Raw genomic sequence first — 16377 nt, forward strand, 5'->3', positions numbered from 1 at the left:
AAGGAAATTATAAAATAATAGTGGAAATAAGAAAATAAGATTAGATTACATCATCAAATTTTAGAGGGAAAAATTAAAAAACTATTTTTTCAACGTATCTCCCTATGGGTTTTCTCAAATTTCGAGTGGAAACACTCATTAGATGCAAAATTTGATTCATCATCCAATAAGTATGCATGTTGAATACTTTCAAAGGACCCTACTAAACTAAAAATGACAAATACATCAAAAACATGATTGCAATCATGGTTTTTCATGTATTTCTTATTTTACATGTAGCAAGGTCCATCGAGCGTAGGCAACATGGGTACTCCTTGGATGAGGAATTAAATTTTGCATCCAACAAGTACTCCTGCTCAAAATTTGACTAAAACCTTATGGAGATAAGTTGAAAATATGAGTTGAAAAAGTACTTTTATTATTTTTTAATCTTTTTACTTTTTTACTCCAAAAATGGTGAATCATCCCCCATGGTTGACATCATCATCTTGAATCCTTTTGGTTCTTATAAAGTCTATTTTGGTTGTACATTTTTCTTAGGAGGCCAATTTTAGACCTCCTCATTCCCCTAATGGGTAAATAATGTCAATTATTACAATGAGTTGGAAAGGACCATAATTTAATTCAATCATACATAGCTCAAGTTCTAATGCGTATAGATAATTGCGCAAGGTATGGTGGAGATATAAATGTTAATGTAGAGTGTACGAGTTGGCGCGAGGTTCAACAACAATGATGAAGAATCATTATTGCTATTAAATACGACATGTTTAACATTAATATGGTACCTCCCTCGAGCTAAGGGATGACCATCCACGGTCATGTTTGGTCATGTCATAGGTGAAATGTCAATCAAATCCGCAAATTCAGTTGGGGATGTCCTGTCAACTTACCTTGACGAAGTAACAGTACTAGTGTACTTATACGAAATCGAGATGAATAGAGTAACATCACCGGAGGAGTAACAACACCGGTGTACTTAGACAAAATCACGACAAACAGAGTAACAACACCGGAGGAGTAACAACGCCAGTGTAGTACTTAGGTGAAATCAAGATCCATAGAATAACAACACCAAAGGAGTAACAACACCAGTGAAGTAATTAGATTAAATCATCATTCACAGAGTATCAACAAGAGAGGAGTAACAATACCAGCAAAGTACATGCAACAAAAATAATGATAGAGTAGTAACAACATTTTATTATATATATATATATATACAATATTTTTTTTTTTAACAAGAGGTTCAAAGGAAGAATTCTTTGCATTAACAATTTAAAAACTAGAATTATCAGAGAGATATTTAATAAAGGAGTCTTTGGAAACTGGATGGTGATACAATTTGAGGTGATGTCCATTTATAATTAGGGGAGTATGTGCCTCATCGATTGTTACGAGTCTAACAGTCCCATTATGAAACACCGTGTCAACTTCATATGGTCCTATTCATCTAGAGCAGAGTTTTCCTTTAAAATATTTGAACCAAGAGTCATAGAGCAATGCCAAATCTCCTCTTTGAAACACATTTTTCTTGATAAATTTATCATGCCATTTAGTTCATTGTTGTTGAATTGCAACAGTGTTCTAGACAACTACCAAACGAATTTCATCCAACTCATTTAACTGTTCAAGTCGATGTTTCTGGGCTTTTGAAAGATTCAAACCTACTTCAAGGGCTATCTTTAGCATCTTAATTTCAAATTCCACTGGAAAAAAAGGGGATTTCCCATAGACAAGCTCGTATGGTGAAAATTCTGTTGTGTTCCGCCATGTTGTTCTATACGCCCAAAGTGCCTTAGGAAGCTTTTCAACCCAATTTCGACAATGGTTTGCTACAATATTCGTAAGGATATTCTCCATCACTTTATTTGTACTCTCGACTTGACCATTCACTTGAGGATGATATGGATATGTCACCTTGTGCTTGATTCCATACTTCTTCATAAGTCCTGCTATCCGATGTGATGTGAATTGTGCCCCTCCATTTGAAACTATCTCGCTAGGAGCTCCATACCGAGCAAACATTTGTTCGAATTTGAAATCTAAGACAACCTGTTATGTTGTTTCCACAACAACCTTGGCCTCTACCCACTTTGTCACATAATCCGTGCATACCAGAATGTGGATTTTCTAATGTGAGGATGGATTGAATGGTCCAACAAAATCAATAGCCCATTTCTCAAAGGGCTCAAGAACTAGTTGAGGTTGTAATGACATCTCATCCAACCGACCAAGTTGTCCCATTCACTAGAAGTTATTTCACCTTCAGACATATTTCCCTACATCACGAAAAATAGATGGCCAATAGTACCCCATCTATAAGAGCTTATGACATGTCCTCTTATCTGCAAAATGACCCCCACAGGGGCCATTATGAGAAGCTTTTACATTATCATAGATGTCATCTTCACCTATGCAACACCAGATTTGTTGATCAAGTCCTGTATAAAAGAGGTATCCCTCTATCCACAAATAGTGGGTGCTATGATGGATAATACTTTTCTGCTCTCAGTATGGTAGTGTTGAGGTACTTTTCATGTAGCAAGATAGTTAGCAATATCTGCATACCACAGAGTGTGAGTAGAAATTGCAAAAAGATGTTCATATGGAAAAATATCCTCTACAGGTGCACCTTCATCACTAGTATCCAGCCTATGTAGGAAATATGCAACTACATTATCTTTCCCTATCTTGTCTACAATGGTAATATCAAATTCTTGAATTCGTAATAACCATATCTTAATATGACCAAGAGTTATCGGTTTATTCATCAGATACCTGATGGCTGTATGATCAGTGTACATGAAAGTGGGATACCCTATAATGTAATGCCGAAACTTATTAATAGCATAAATAACAGCCAAAACTCTTTTTCAGTTACCGTATAGTTCAGTTTAGCAGGAGTCAAATTCTTGCTGATGTAATAAATCACATACAGTTTCTTGTCCTCCTGTTGTCCCAAGACTGCCTCTACTGCTGTGTGAGAAGAATCTATAGAGATGTGAAGCAGGAGCTTCCATTCAGGACCATGTAATATCAAAGCTTTGCAAACTAGTTCTTTGATTTTCACAAAGGTTGTTTCACATTCATCTATCCACACAAATTTTGCATCCTTAGGTAACAATTGAAAAAGTGGAAATGCTATCTTAGAATTTTTTTCTATAAAATGTCTATAATAGCAAGCATAAATGATGAAAATACGTACCTGCGCTGGTGTCTTAGGTGTAGGAAAATTTAATATTACCTCTACCTTGGAAGGATCAACCCAAATTACTGCAACTGAAAGCAGATGTCCTAGCACTATTCCTTCCTTCATCATCATATGGAATTTTATTGTATTAAGAGAAACACGTGTTTTATTACATCTCTTAAGTACTTTCTCTAAGTTTTCTAGACCTTCTTCAAAGGAATCCCCATACGGGGTGAAGTCATCCATGTAGATTTCAACACTATCATTGACTAGATTAGAAAAAATCCCCAATATTTCCCATTGGAAGGTAGCAAGAACATTACAGAGACCAAATGGGAGGACTCGATATGCAAAGGTTCCTGATGGGAATTTGAAGATAGTTTTATCTTGATCCTCAAGGGCTATTTGGACCTGGTTGTACCCACTAAATCCATCCAGAAAGGAGAATAACTTCTTTTTGGCTAAGTGTCAAAGACCTAGTCAACAAAATGTAAGGGAAAATGATCCTTCTGAGTTGCTTTATTTAATTCCCTATAATCAACACAAATCCTCCACTTGTCATTCTTTTTCGAAACAATGATTACTGGGGATACCCATTGACTACCCGAGATTGGGTAAATATATCCCACATCCAATAGTTTCTGTAATTCATCTTTGACAATGTTCTTTAAAGCATGATTCATTCTTCTTTGTGGTTTCCAAACATGTCTACATTCTTCTTTATTATATATGTGATGAGTAAATAAATCAACATAGATCCCTTTCATGTCTGTATATTCCCAAGCGAAGGATTCTTTCTGTTCCCGAAGGACTTTTAGCAACCGTTCAAACTAGGAAGGTGAAAGGTTAGGATTAATGTTCAATGTCTTCCTTGGTTCAATTTCTACAGGAATACTATTACGGGGTACAATTATAGGAACGTTTTCAACTTCAATCTCTGGTTCAATAGCTTCCTGAACATTGCAACTCATAACATATTCTAATACCTAGAGGGTTGAATCAGAAATAAAATTGGGGTTGTTGATAAAATCACTAATGGCATCATCCCCCATTTCATCCTTAAAACAAAGGGCTTCACCAATAGTAAGAGTTGGTCTAATTTCTTCATTTTCAGGTTCGATCTCTTTTGCAAGTAGAGGTTTTTGTGTTAAGGTAAATCCTGGTTTATCTGACGAACTCAGTTCTACAAGGGGATAAAGAATAATATTCTTTGTAACTTCCCCATTGGATATTACCATATTTCTCGACCGACACCCGATGTAAGCGTCTGTGGTCACAAGCCAAGGTATTCCTAAAATCAAAGGATGCCCACTGGCTGGGGATTGGGTATGTAATACTAAAATATCAATAGGGTACTGCCATGAGTCTATTGAAATAGTTATATCTTCCAACTTCCCTATCGGTCTTATAATAGACCGATCTGCCAATTCTAGGACGGTGGGAGTTGGTTTAAGGTTTTGTAGACCCAATGTAATCACAATTGCATAAGTTATAGCATTAATTTCTCCCCCCAAGTCTACCAACACATTTGGGATATCAACCCCATTAATCTATACTATAAGAATTGTGTTCCTTGGATTTGATCATTTTCCCACAACATGAATAGTGAGTGGATCCTTTGGTTTTCTTCTAGGTTTCTTAGAGAAATATTATTTGATTGTTTTGGCATAAATTGGTACGTCCTTCATAGCCTGAAGTAAGGGAATTTTGACAAATAAATTTTGCAATTCCCCTAAAAAATGAAATTTAGGATGAGGACTATGTTTGCTCAAGGATAGCCTCTCAGGTAAGGTGGATGAGTCTGAAATCCTCAAGTAACAATTGTTTGAGAAGGGGGTTGTTGCTCCATAGGAATTTGTGTTGACTCATCCCCAGCTGTTCCAACAGAATTCCTAGATTCTGGTTTTGAGACTTCATCATTAGTGTGTTCAACATTTATTGGTGAAGTCTAAGTATTTACCACCCAACTGGACCAAAGATTTAATTCATTACATTCTGAGGTGGAAATACAGTATGTAGGAATGTTGAGTGTCTCAACCTATTGATCCTCCCTATATTTTGAATTTGGGTTGGATTGAATAGGCAGTTGTGGACGAAGAGGAGAATTAGTGGTTGAAGCATTAGAGGGCAGCTGTAATTTCTTTTGTGGCATAGGCTGGTAGAATTGCCCTGAAGGAAGAAGAGGAGGTCCACGCCAATTCTAGGACCATGAAGGAGTTGGACCAAACTGAGGGAACCGTGGTTTCCAGGGCATTGGATATTGATAGGACTGTGACCATGAAGGTCAAAAAGGTACAAACTCAAGACCAAAATTTAAATTATTAAAAATATACTGAGAAGGGTCTTGAGGCATACCTTGATTCATGTTGTATGGTTGTGGTTTCCATGGTTTCCTTGATCCCATGAAGTACAACTGATCTACTTCTTCATTTGCTCCCTGAAAAACTACCTTCAGCCCAGGAAGAGATGGACAGGTGTTAGTAGAATGGCTTTGTCCACATATTACATATGTTTCGACAATATTCGGTGGACATTCCTTCAGCGGGTGCTTATTTCTGCATTGAGGGTGGAAAATAGACATGGCCTTGTATGCTTCCATCTTCTTCCGTTTCACCTATAAAATGTCCAGCTATGAGGATAATGTGCTCAAGATATCAGTCCTCAAGTTGTTCAGCAAGTTTCCAATTTCTAATTTTGTAACTCCACCGTTGGATGTCTTAAGGGTTCAGATCCCCTGCCTCTGCCTTACAGCTCCATGTGAACACTTATTGCACGATTCGCAGATGGTGCCAAAATATTCCTTTGATATGTCTCCCTCTCCTACTACATTCAAAAGTTCCGAAGACTCCTCCCTTTGTGCCCAAAGAAAAAATATTTTCAAGATGTCCTTATCCAATTCACTATGGCCTTATCTCTGCAAAATGTATTGGAAATGTTCCACAAAGTCCTCCATGTTCTCATCCTCTTTTTGCATAATCTTAAAGATTTATTCCTTAACATCTCAGGATTTGCAGTAGTCTTGATACTTTTCGAGGAAAATCATCTTCATATCATCCCATGTAGTAATAGATTTCCCTCCTCAACCCATAAACCATCTCAAAGTTGTTCCCTTCAAAGTGGTGGGGAATATATTCAATTTTTGTGCATCAGAAATATAGTCATACCCTTGTCAGATAACGTCGAATTCAAACAGGAAGGTGTCTGAATATTCAGAAGAAAGACCATGAAAGTTAGGTATTGTTGTCAGAGGAACTCGATCGAAGAAGTTGCAGGAGCTATGAATATCTTCCAATATTCACTTGGAATCTCAATAGGTTTTGGTTGTTCTATAATGTGTGGCTGAGTCTGTTTAACAACACTCCCTTGATCAAATGGTGCAGTGAATTCCCTTAAGTCTTCTTCTTCTTTTGAACTCACTGTGTTCAGTTCCCTTGATCCTTTGCTTACTAATTCTTCCTTGAATTGTGCTTCTGTTATTAGGGGAGGTTCTGGTTGTGAAACTGACTGCCCTCTAGATATCGTATGAGATCCCAACCTAACAGAAGCTTGTGATGATGCCCCTAATTTGACTCTTGAAATGATTTCTTGGATATAGGTATTTCTACCTAGATCTTTCCTTCCTCTTTTTGGGGGTCTTCATCTACCCCTTATATTTGTATCTCTATTCATGCAATCAAAAAATAAAAGGAAAACATTCAAATAAATTAAAATCTAGGGACCTGAAGCAGGGTGAAAACTTCCCTCCCGAGGATGAGAAAGTGGCCCCTAAAAAGAAAGAAAAATAAGGAAAGCAAACCAATCACAAAATTCTAATCTCGGGGCCTGAAACATGGTGAAAAAAAAACTTCCCTTCCCAGGACTAGAGAATGTTTCTAATGAAAGAAACACACAATCTAATGTTCAAGACCTAGAGCAGGGTGAAAAAACTTCCCTCCCCAGGATGAGAGAATGGTCCTATGGTCAATACTAGTCATACTTTCGCGCCTTTGATAGCCTCCCCAAAAACGACGCCAAAATGTTGGTGTTCATATATGAATAATGCAATTCATCCAATTCCACATTAATTGTCAACCTTCGGCTCGACTAGTTATTTCACGGCTATCATGCAAGGTATATGCAAGCCACAAGTTCCCTACCCAACAGTTAACATTCAATCATAACATAACAATGTGTAACAACAAGTTATAATTGTAACAGCAAATAAGAGTAACAAAAAGTTAAGAATCACAGTAACACACTGAAATCATTACGCAACAAAGAGATAACACAACATCAAATAAACCTACACACGTATCTAATCCAACAACGCCTGGTCAAGAGAGTGGGCCCAACCCCCTGATCAGGGTTGTGGAAAGATCGAGATCTATAAAATACTCAAAGGATCAACAATTGTTTTAATCAAAATATCATTAAAGATTTATGTTGTTACAGCTCACAAATATTGTATATCTCCTAGCGGTGGATTTCCCAGCCCTGTAATCACTACTTATACTTTTCATTAATTAACTGACAATGCCTAAGATTACGACAGTTGTCTACCTACAAGTACATAACGGTTTCTTGAGATAAAACATAATTCAAAGATAGCACTTGTGTTGGTCGATAGGTTGATCCACAGTTACAACTGATATCCAAAGATAGTGTTGCCAGCTCAATAGTCATCATATGCTGAATCATGCCTTTGATCATCATTCCTCCAAATCTGAATGAAAACTTAAGTTAGCAAGCCACTTTAGGCAATAATCCCCTATGACTACACTTCATTAATTAACATTTCACAAAGACATGAAAATAGGTGTACCTTCACTATTTAGAATGCAAATCGACCAACAAGGGCATGAAATGAGTTCAGTAAAGGGATAAAAAGGTGGGTAAAAATAGGCAAAATTAGCAACAAACACTTATCAAAAACCTTCTCTTAACTCAACCAATTCCTCTTTCTCTACATTAATCATCATCCTGTTCATGCTAGCTACTTTGGCATGCTATTCCTTCTCATTGTGACTTCCTCCTTTAACCAATAGCCATTTTCACCCTCCTCTCTACTAATCTGTAACCTTTTCAAGAGATATCATTCTCTCGATTTCCCCTTGTCTGCAATCTTCAATTTAGGTTTACAAAACTGCTCTGTACTCTTTTATTCTCAATTCAATTCAAATAGTCAAGACAAAATGATTAAATGTCAAGTTCTAAGCCTGAACATTGTTTTTGTCCCTCCAAAGGCTATCACTCCTTCTTCTTTCTGCCAAGTCCTCAATCCTGGGTTCCTACACTTTTTGTCCTTCCTACAAAGCCAACACCTCTGGTTTTGCTGTCATGTCCCAGGGACCTCTCACTCCTTAAACACTCCACAATTTCTTCAAACTCTTCCCTTGAACCATCAATTCTCAAATTTAATATAAATTTCAAAATAAAATAAAATTACTTCATTGGGCTCCTCTAGATCATATCTTTTATATCTTTCATTCCTCCTTTATAAATTCTCTATTTTGAAGTTTACAAAGCAATTATGCTCTGATACCACATGATGCAAACCCAAATTTGAGTCTGCTTGAAACCCCACAGTTCCTAAACCTGTCCTCAAAAGACGCTTCCTTCAATCCTAAAACTAGGGAGAAAAATTAATTTTTAAAAGTTAAGTGGGACATAAATCCCACCGAATTCAAGAGTTGTTCAAACATCCCCCAGAACCAAAACATGCATACAAATGCATAACCTAATTAATAACAAAACCACCGTGACCAAGCTGGTTTATATAAATAAGCCAAAGGGGAGGCGTTAAGGCCACCCCAAAGAACCACCACCAGCAGAGCTTCTCCAAATACACAAGCGCAGGCCCTTTTCCAAATCTTCAACACCCACTTGCTTAGTTTGGCTCCTTTACGCTCGGCCATTAAATCGTCCTCATGGTCATGTCCTTAAAATCCCAATTCTACTCTTTCTCCGCTATCACCATTCCTCTTCCTCGCCCTCAATAGATCTGATGCTATAAAAAAAAATATTTACAAAACCTGTCGAGGTGGAACCCTCAGGGAGGGACCGACTTACTCCTCTGCTTCTGTTCTCCAGCCTACTTTCGTTGGCTTGACTCAAGTGAAAATATCTTTATGGAAACTAGCAGGGTAGAACCTTTGGGTAGGACTCATGGTTTGGTCAACTGCAACCTTCATCAACGCTTGGGTGACCCAGTGTCTAGTCTGTCTGCCTCCTTCCTGATGTGCTCCTTCCTCGAACACTTGGATGGATCCTCCAGCTTCGCACTATTAGGTGACTATTTTCTCTAAAAGAACTTAAGTTTTGTCTCCCATTCTTCGTCAATAGGCATACTTATTTCAAGCATGATACTATAAATAAACTAATTTTTTCTCTCCTTTTCCTATCTTCGGCCCCTTTGTTCATAGAGTTTATAGTCTATGGCTTCCGTTATGCCACTATAATCAAAATAGATAGTTGATATACTATGTTGATTAATCAATCGATTAAGGACTCCCACCACTGAAAAGGGACTCTCGTCTTATCTATCTTATCCCTACTGAGCTTGATTTTGCGGCCTCTACATACTCATATGTGCTTATCTATAATATATCTGCACTCAATATAACCTACAAGGCTCTTTTATATGCAATCAACGAAATATTTCCACATAGATTAATCTCGAACACTCGAACAAAATAATTCTTCTATTAAATTAATTCTCTATACAAAATTATAAAAATGTCCTCTCCTTGACCTGATTTACATAAAATTGGCGCTCTCGACCCTTTTGGACTAACCACTATACTCTCTACTCTCCTCTCCGCACGCTTATACTTCTATATCCCTTACACACATTAATTTAATTTACACTATTAAAAGAGAATTTTGGACTAATTCAATTCAGATTCACAGAAATCCCACCTAAACCTCCAAGCTACGATTCTCTAGATCCACAAATCTTTCAAGGAATCCAACTACTCTCAAATCTCTCCAACTCACTCAAATATTCTCGAGATCCATACTATGGAATAGATATGATTACAATTTCTTTCTTTAATTACATATTTTCTAGAAATATTTAAATACATAGGATATACAAATAATTTAAACAAAGACACTCACTTAGGGAACCAACTCCCTTGGTAAATAAACCCCTACGTCTAGTCAAAAGTACTTTTTGACTTGGAAGTGGAATAATCCTACATCAATTACTATCTCTTTCTCTTCTCACAAAACCTTTTAGCTACATATTGTCAATTTCTATCTCTCCACTAGTAAAGGCAAATATTTGGTGGTTTAGATAAATCATGTTCTCACTCCATTTTAGTAAGCTGCCAAAATTACTATGCTAAGAGGGGCATGCTCTGCCTATTAAGCCACTAGCTACCCAGGATTTTAACCAGAACCCTCTCCCTGTGTGTAACAACCCCAAGTTAAAATTTCATGTAATAAAGTTAATAAAGGATAAAATAAGACCAAGGTCAAGGGACACTTATTCCAACTTGAATGTTGGGCAAGACATCCTAGTGGGTGTTCATTTGGTTTATTCTGGCTAAGAAAAATGACAAAGGAAATGGCAAAGGTATTGACAAGGCAAAGAGGAATTAATTGGCATCTTATTTACGAAAATAATGGAAAATAGGAGAAAAGGAAGGTGAAAGGTCACATGTTCCATGTGAGGAGGAAATTGGAAGAAAATTGAAGAAAATAGAGGCCTCATTAATAAAAAGGATTTTGAGGATTAGTTCACAGCATTTTGACATTTTTGGGTTGGATATATCTCTCTATTATCTCTCTCTCCTACTCTTGCTTTGAACATTCTTGGATCACTCTAGCATTGGAGAAAGGAAGGAAAAAGGAGGACAAGGAAGTAAAGGGAAAAAAATATCAAACAAGTAAGAGCTGGATCAATTGACTACAATGGGATTACTTGCAGATATCAAGTTGCATGTATGATTTCCTTGCTAGTTTTAGCATGCATGTGTGTATTTGGTTCTCTTGTTGTCATAGACATGGGTTTTTCCAGCTGTGACCATGGTTTTCAACTTTCCCTTGCCATTTTTGGATAGCCATGGTGTGATGGGGTTCTTTCATTTGGTTGAGATGGATTTATAGATAGTTTTGGAACCGGGTGAGGTGGTCTCAAGAAAATTCCCATGGGCCTAAGAATCCCTTGACCAGTAATGACGGGATAACACTAAAGCATGAGGGTGGAGATGGGAAAATTACTCAAGGTATTGGTGAAGAAATCCGAAAGAATCTAGGCTTGTTTATGGCCTAGTGAGCCCTTAACCAATTTTGGCGAGATTGCGGTAAATACCGGTAGTGTATGTTTATTTGTTTTGGCATAGAAATCCCTTGACCGGTAATCATAGGATTGCGGTAAAGATTGATTGTATAGATGAGTGTTTCGAGCCTATAAATCCCTTGAACTGTAATGGCGGGATATGCGGTAAAGCATGAGGAAGCCCTGGTTGTTTTGTTGTGAGTCCCACATTCATGCTTGGAATATGGCATGGGGGTGATTGGCTAAAAGAAATACTTGGTTCAGCCCAATATATGGTCGGGTCGGATGTGGAAGTCCCTAACTTGGCTTGATTTTGCATCTATTAATAAGAGCTCTTTTTACCCTTGTATTTCATGAGTATTTATACTTGTTATTATGTGGCTGTGATGGTTGTTCTATTATTGTTATTATTCTGCTTATATGCTAGTTATACACATGGTTTATGAAAGACTTTAGTTATGGCTCTTATCATGTTTTGATTAGTAAATGAATGGTTAATGAATGTATGTCTTATTAGATGAAATTTCAATTATTTAGAGAAGACATTAGACATTTTTGATGATTCTCATATAAGTATGAAACCCCTATGTTCATATATGTAATTATGACCTATAAATTACATGCTCATTATGTATTTGACCAAATGTATGTCATGGTTAGGATAGGTCAAGTTAAGTCCTTGATCAAGTTTCGAACTAAAGGCTTTGTCTTTGTGTCATTTAGCATTTCTGAGAGTTTAATCAAGTTATGGGCATAGGTATAGATCCTAGACCTAGAAAGGTGGCTCAGATCTCGAGGCCGTTGGTACAAAACTAAGTAATTTAGTCCATAGTTGCTAGGAATCAGGCTTATGGGAGAAATTGGAGGGTTACAGTCACTGGCCTGCCTTGTCATGGGACCAACTGCGAATCCAAATGATTAAAAATTCAAGTTAACTCAAGGGTTGGGCACTTGGAGTGGTTGGTTAGCAACTAGAGGTCCTGTAGCACATGAGGAAGGGTAGTAAAGTTTTGGTTGGATGATTCCACTTCCTTAACTGTACCTAGGAGGTTGAGTCCTATCATAGTAACTCTTGATCACATATTTACCCTGGTGGATAAGTGAACTTGGGTAAGTATGGGAGGAGGTTGTTACAAAGTGGTATCAAATCATGGTACAACACTTGGACTGGATCGATGAAATGTTTTTTTCATGCATGCATGCAGGTTTTATACATGCTTGTTTTGTATGGATGGTGGTGGTCATTGTTATAGTTTTGTTGTCATGTAGAAGTTGATGATGTTGTTGTTGGGATGAGGTTGTCATGAATGCATGTCAGTTGTATATGTAATTGTTATGCATGTCACTGTTATAGTTTATGAAATCATGCATGGTAACTAGATGATGATTCAAAAGATGTCGATATATTTTTATGATTATGATTACACATGTATCATGCTAATTTGGTTGATCTTGTAGACGAGATATCCTCCCCTGAACTATACTAAGGTATGTTGGATATGTTTAAGTTTGGTCATATGACATGATATGTTTTAAGAAGAAGAGGATCAAATATGACTAGAAAATTGGTGGATTATAGTTCACGAGACTCTTCCTATAGATAAGAATAGAAGCATGGTGATGGGTACTCTCCTGACATAGAAAATACTTTGAGAAGTTTGAAGGCAGATAATGACATAAACATTCAGTCACAATAGAGACTTTCTAGGGCACACGAGAAATAAGTAGAGGTCAATGCAATTATCCTTAAGAGTTTATCATACTTGCAGAGATAGGGACTTCTTAGGGTCATTCATGGATAGGAGGACATGACTAATGGAGCCTATGGTAGAAGATCTCATGATGGACACAGGTCAAATAGGGATGATACCGTCAGGCATGGTAGATTCTTGGATACACCTAATAGGAGAGGAAGTGGACATGGGATTTATTCTAGTTCTAGTTCGGACATGTGCCATGGATATAATCATTATCATCCTTATAGAAGGAATTACAAAGGACATTTGTCGGATTAGTTCAAGAAAGCCAAGCCACCTACACTTGATGGAGAGTTGAAGAAACCGGAAGATGCAGAGGCATGGTTGCTTGGAATGAAGAAGTTCTTTGAGTTGCATGATTATTCCGAAGAACATGAAGGCCATGATAGCTATTTTCAGCCTCAAAGGGAAAGAAGACATATAGTAGCAATACGTGAAGCGGTTCAAAGACATCAGGACAAAGGAGTTGAGTTGGCATGAATTCAAAATACATTTTAGGAAGAAGTACTTTTCAGAGAGGTACTATGACAGTAAAGCTAAGGACTTCTATGAGATGATTATCGGATCGATGACAAATGAGGAGTACACAACTAAATTATTTGATTTTTTGAGGTACTGTATCTTAAGGATGGGAAGGTAAAATTTCACATATTTGTTAGTGGATTACCAATAACATTTAAATATCAGATTGAGTATGATGAGCCCCGGTCGCTTGAAGAAGTAATTGGAAAGTTGAAGCATTGTTATGAGCAATCAAAGCGTAAGACAAAGTCTCAAACGTTGTAAAGGGAAAGACAAGACTAAAGGTAAATCGCTACCGAGGTGACCAAGACCTTAGGATGCAGGTGAGAAAAATAATGTTGTTCCTTACAAGAAGTTTAATGCAGTTGGAAAGGGACATGGGTCATAGCCCAGAGGGAAGCGAAATAAAGGTGATGGTAAGGGACAGTTGCAGTGTTGTATATGTGGCAATGAGCATCTCAAGAAGGATTAGGCATTGTATCAGGGTGGGAGGCCTAAAATATACAATGCACAAGAAGCATAGACAGTTGGGGATATTGGACAAAGAATTCTTCAGATCTATGCAACATTGGATAATAGGAAGGAAGATCACAGGCATCTATTATCAAGATGGATGGTAAGATTTGTGTTCAAGTTGTATCTAATTATAGTTATGTTAACCCTGACCTTGTGGATAAGTGTGGTTAGAGAAAGGAATTGGATGCAAATTCTTGGCTAATGCAGTTCGCTACAGGTACTAAGAAAAGAGTTCATCATTGGGTAAGAGCTTGTGCATTTGAGTTGAACAGTGTGCCTACATCAGTGCATATGAATTTACTTCCATTGGGTTCGTACATTATTCTTTTATGTATGGATTGGTTATATCTTCACATGACCAATGTATATTTTTGTGAAAAGGCCATTGAGTGCTTGGATGATAATGCAGAACAGATAATATTGTAGGGTAAGAAGAAGGAAACATTAGTTGGAATGGTTACAAATATGCAGGAAAAACATAATCACAGGAAAGGGTGTGTGTTATTTGCATTTCATATCTCCAATGATAGAGGTAAGGATGTTGAGGATGTAAAAGTATTGAAGAGGTACCTAGTCTTGGAGCAGTTTCAGTAGGTGTTTCCAATAAATATTTTTTACAGTTTCCACCTCACAGCGAATTGGACTTTTCTATTGAGTTGGTATTAGTGAAAACACTAGAATCAAAGGAACCTTACAATATGAGCACTCTGAAGCTAGTGGAATTGAAGTTTTGGTTGAAGGGAATGCTTCACAAGGGATACACATGGCCAAGTGTGTCGCCTTGGGGTGCATCAACATTGTTTGTGAAGAAGAAGGATGGCACTCTTAGGTTGTGTATTGATTATGGGTAGTTGAACAAGGTGACAATCAATAATATGTACCCTTTACCAAGGATTGATGACTTGTTTAACTAGTTGAAGGGAGCACAATGTTCTCGAAGATCGATTTAAGAGGAAGATATAATCATGTATGCATCAAAGAAGAGGAAATCTACAAGAATGCTTTTCGGACCAAGTATGGGAATTATGCATTTATTATAGTTGCTTTTGGTTTGATTAATGATCCAAGTACTTTCATGTTCTTGATGAATAGTGCGTTGCATCCTTATCTGGACAAGTTTTTTATTATACCATTGATGACATATTAATATATTCTAAGAATGAGGCAGAGCATGCTGAACACTTAGAAACAATATTGAGATTACTAAGAGAGAATCAGTTGTATGCCAATTTTAGTAAATGCAGTTTCTTCTAGACATAGGTACATTAATTGGGACATGTTGGTTCCAAGGAAGACATACCAGTGGATACGGAAAATATCAGAGCTATCATGGAATGGGAAACTCCTAGGAATGTGGATGAGGTTAGATCATTCATGGGATTAACAGGTTATTACAGGAAGTTCATCTGGAACTTCTCCTGGATTTCCTACCCCATTACATCATTGCAGAGGAAAGGAAATAAATTTGAATGGATAGAGGAATGTGCAGCTAGTTCTAAGTAGTTGAAGCAGTTTTTGACAAATGATCTAATTCTCAAAATTATAGATCCAGATAAAGAGTTTGTAGTGTGTATATATGCTTTCAAGAGAGGACTTGGTGGAGTCCTGATGCAGGAGGGGCAGGTAGTATGCCACGAATCAAGGAAATTAAATGAGCATAGTAGAACTATGTGACAAATGATCTTGAGTTGGCATCGATCATTCATGCATTGAAGATGTGGAGGAATTAGCTTCTTGGCAGGAGGTTCATTCTGATGAGTGATCATAGTGGGCCGAGGTACCTCCTTGACCAACCTAATCTAAATTGCAGACAGGTTAGATGGTTGGCCACGATCAGTGAGTTGACTTTGAGATCAGGTAAATTAAAGGAAAAGAGAATAGGGTTGCATATGCTCTTAGCAAAAGAGTATAGGTAATTCACATAGTAGATATGAGTTAATATGAGGTTGTCATGTACCTCCATAGAATTTTTTTTTTTTACTTTCTTAAAAGGACTTACAAAGGAAACATGTCTATGTCCTAAAAACAAGGGTAATTTTCTAAGACACTTTCATTGGGTATTTACCTACCTTATACATAACTTTATTCAATTAGCTCTTTTGTTTGATCACTAGTATCCATTAATG

This window comes from Pinus tabuliformis, chromosome 2_1 (assembly GCF_031772625.1).
Source record: "Pinus tabuliformis cultivar Carrire ecotype Pingquan chromosome 2_1, CPIR1, whole genome shotgun sequence".
Classification (NCBI taxonomy): Eukaryota; Viridiplantae; Streptophyta; class Pinopsida; order Pinales; family Pinaceae; genus Pinus; species Pinus tabuliformis.